This window comes from Octodon degus, unplaced genomic scaffold (assembly GCF_000260255.1).
Source record: "Octodon degus isolate 3935 unplaced genomic scaffold, OctDeg1.0 scaffold00009, whole genome shotgun sequence".
Lineage (NCBI taxonomy): Eukaryota > Metazoa > Chordata > Mammalia > Rodentia > Octodontidae > Octodon > Octodon degus.
The window spans coordinates 29,340,778-29,344,964 of NW_004524585.1; positions in this window are offsets into that span (position 1 = coordinate 29,340,778).

Consider the following 4,187-nt stretch of genomic DNA (forward strand, 5'->3'; position numbering starts at 1 on the left):
AAATGAGGTATATAAAGTAAAGCCATATTAATATGATGAGCTATAAAAAGCACAATACAGTAATTTCTGAGGATAACCCACTAATATTATAGACTGCTAGACAGTGTTGGATTGTTTAGCTGAATTCAAACACCTTAGTATTTAGATGCCAATAGAATATTCACCTCTCACAGGACTAAACAAAAAAAGGGGGATATAAAGGAAAGATCATTTTGTATTTATATGTACAAAATAGTTAGGATAGACATACAGCTACTTTCACTTAATTCAATGAGAAGAGGTGTACTAATAGTGTTTGGACAGGATGTCCTGTCTGCTTCTTGTAATATGGATAACCACTAAGAATTAACAATGTACAGTGTATTGATTATCGAAACTGTCCTATTATTCAGCTTTGAAACTGTCTCATTCATATTTATTTCTCAATAAAATTTTAAAAAAATTTTAAGAAACACTGAGAACTCAATGCCTGCGCTTGATGAGGTGGCAGCTGGAGCCGAACCGAGGTCTCTGTGAGCCCCAGCTGGCATGGCCCTGTGCTGGAATGCGGGAAGAAAATCCAGGGCCACGCAGCACGGTGAGTGCTGAGCCCCTCTGCTCTGGGAAGCCCTTGCCCTGGAGGTTCTGCTCTGGTCTGTGACAAGAGGGGCTGCCTCAAGGACCGGAGAAATCCCCTCAGATCTTTCTCCCTTTGCCCAGATGAGCAGCATATGGCTTGACCACACCCTGAAGCTGCTCTGCTAAGCAAGCATTTTCATTCTTTTACCTGGTCAGGCTCACAATTTTCAAAATGTTTTGCTTTCTATTTTTCTTGTGATATAATCCCATCTTTAAATTATTTCTCTTTTCGTTTTACTGTAAGGTCGTCAGGGAAACCACGGAGTGCCTTGGACACTTAGTTGCACTGAGGCGTTTCTTCTCCCATGTATTCCAGTTCATTTTCTCTTTCCACCTTAAATGTACAGAATTCAAGCAACTTCTGTTTGAAATCGTGTAACAGGAACCACCTTTACTCCAGTTTCCACCCCTTTACTCCTGAGTTCACTCCAAAATCTTGGAGTGGTCTTGGCAGTCTAGATTTCTCCCAGCCTTCTGTTACTTATATGTAAGTAATCTTTTTTTTTTTTCTTTTTCTTTTTTTTTTTTTTCCGGAACTGGGGATTGAACTCAGGCACTTGCACTTGCCAGGCAAGTGCTTATTCTACTGAGCCATCGCCCCAGCCCCCACATGTAGGTAATCTTGAAGAGGTTCCACGCTTTGCCTGCCACTGTCTCCCCTCAGCTCTTGCTAGAATCACCTTCATGCTTTGGTTATAAAAATCCAGCTTTGTTTGCTCCTCCAAATTCCTCCAGCTTCTGTTTTAAAGGTCTAAAGCTGCTTTTACCCAGATCTAAAACTTCTTCCGCATTTTCAGGTGTTGTTAAAGCAACAACTGTATTCCCCGTAGCAATTTTCTTAGTTTTTGTACTGCTATAACAAAATAGCACAGCCCAGGTGACTCAAAAACAAGAGTTTATTTCACTCATGGTTATACTACGTAAGTATACAAGACAACAAACCCTAATATTTTAATTGAGAATCTAAGTCTTCTCCATCACAGGTACCTTTATTGGCTAAAGTCCTCCTAAAATATTGGTTGTGAGACATAAGGGGGATAACAACACACTGAGTAGAAAATATAAACGGCAGCTTCCACAACCTACCACTTGAAAGAATTTATGATAAAAAAAAAAATTGAAGTTCTGACATCAGGGGTGTGTGGGGTCCACTGTTGCAGCTCAAGGTTACCATCTATAGAACAAGGCCCCCATTTCTATTCCCAGCATAGAGGACAGGGACAGGTGAGTGAGTGACAGGAGGGCAGGCAGGAAAGGGAGAGGGGAGAAAGGGAAGGGGAAGGAGAAGGAAGAGGAAGGAGGGGTCGAGGAGTAAGAAATGCTGCCATGCTCTGGAAGTGGAAAATTCTAATCTGTTATGGTTTGTGTCTCGTTGTCCCCCCAAAGCCTCATGCAGTCATGGGGTGAGGACTTCTAGAGTTTGTGTTAACTCATGATCCACCGGGATTATGTGTGATCCAAGGCTGGGATTATGGGTCTTAGTACTGCTGGGATTACCCATAGCTGGGTAAGTACTGGGAAGTACCCATAGGTGTAAGTACTTCCCCTACCCTATGGCAGGTAATTTGCATTACAATGTAAGGTGGGAAGAGAAGCTAGCTGCTTGAGTTGCTGCTACCCCTCCCTTGCGCTCTTGCTCTTTGCCGCCACCATGAAAGGTTGCTTTGTGCTCTGTGCTGCTCTGCGTTGGACCCAGCTGAGTATGGACTGAAACCTCCAGTAACTGTGAGCTAAATAAACCTTTCCTTCCTTCATTTTGAATGTTGGGTATTTGTCCCAGCAACGAGAGAAGAGTAACTAAGACATAATCATTAATTTGAATTGAAATGTGTCTTATGAGCAGCACGGTTAAGCCACCAGAGTAATCTGGGTCTCAGTTTCTATAGTCATTACACAGTCAAATGTGCCACTGGACTTCTTCCCCAACTTGCTGATTTTAAAGACATTAATCTTGAAGGTTGACTGTAACAAGCAAGTTAGAATTTCTTTTGTTATTTTGGCTTCCATCCTCCTTTTCATTCTTACTAATTACAAACTAGTAATTAAGCTGTGATTCAATAGAGCATATGAAGTTGCAAAGACTTTTTTTTTTTAATATTTATTTATTTATTTATTTTGTGTGTGGCCAGCTCAGCCCACCAGGGGGCGGGGCTGGCTGGCATGTGGTGCTGGGGGATTGAACCGCGGTCCCTGTGCTTTGCTTGGCTTAGCTTGTTCTAAGTAGGTGCTTTAGACCACTGAGCCATCTCACCAGCCCTGAAGTTGCAAAGACTTTTTGGCTGACCTAAAAAATTCAGAGGATTTGATAAGAATAATACTTCTGCAATTTGCATTACTTTCGACCAGTATTTAAATCTTCATTAAATAAGAAGTCATAAAGTGGGTGTGGTGGTGCAAGCTTATAATCCCAGCACTCAGGAGGCTGAGGAGAGAGGATTACCACAAGTTGGAGGCCAGCCTGGGATATACAGGAAGTTCAGGGGCAGCCTGAGCCATACAGTGAGACCCTGTCTCATGAATAAAATTAAAATAAGTCATAATCTCTTGTTTACAAATCCTACAAGGGTCATGTTCAGTGAAGTCTGCTCACTTTCATTGTTTCCAGCTGTTTAATAGAAAGTTTATTTTTAATTTAAAATAAACTTGAAAATTTTGAAATTTTTCCAATTTTTTTATATCCAGATTTTTTTCTTTTCTGAATTCTCCTTTGAAATTCTATATTTTATCCTGGTTCTCTACCTTTTCACTGACCCTCATTCTCAATGATATGAAAGATTCAATACTAAAATGTAATCATACATTCTATTTTTAAAAAAATAATTAGCTGGGGAGATAGTTTAATGGTCTAAGTGACTGCCTAGGCGAGCACAAGGACCTGGGCTCAATCGCCGGTATCATATGCCATGCCAGCCCCAGGCACGGAGTTGGCCAAGGAAACCGGGCATGGTGGCACATGCCTGTAATCCCAATGCTGGGGAGGCTGACACAGAAGGATCACTATGAGTCTGAGCTGCGCAGTGAGACCCTGTACCAAAGAAATAAATAAATTATTTTTAAGTGCCTATGTAGAAGGTAGAAAATTTGAATATATTTTAATTAAAAAATATAAATAAATTTAAGTCAGAAATGAAAAACTTTTCTAAAGTACATAAAATCATTAACATGCAAAATATAAATATTAATGCATACCAAATTATAAGGCAAAGTGAAGTAATCTTGATATTTTGTTTTTGAAAATATAATCAATTCATTAAAAGTGTTCATCAACAACATTTGTTTGCATTTCTACCTTTCAATACTCATCACCAATATTAAGAACTGGTAGCACACTTTAAGCATACCATAGGTAGACACAGATACACACAACTTTGTGATTGCAAAATTTCCCTCAGCCATTTTAGGCAACTATTACAAATCATGACTAGGTCTGGGGTGATTCCAGACCCATGAATCGGTTCACACCAAGAGACTCAGGAAGACACGCTCAGCACCAGTAAGAAATGGAACTGCAATATGCAAATGCCTCTCTCAGGCATGCTAGCAGAAGATTAGACAGGTTAATTAATTTA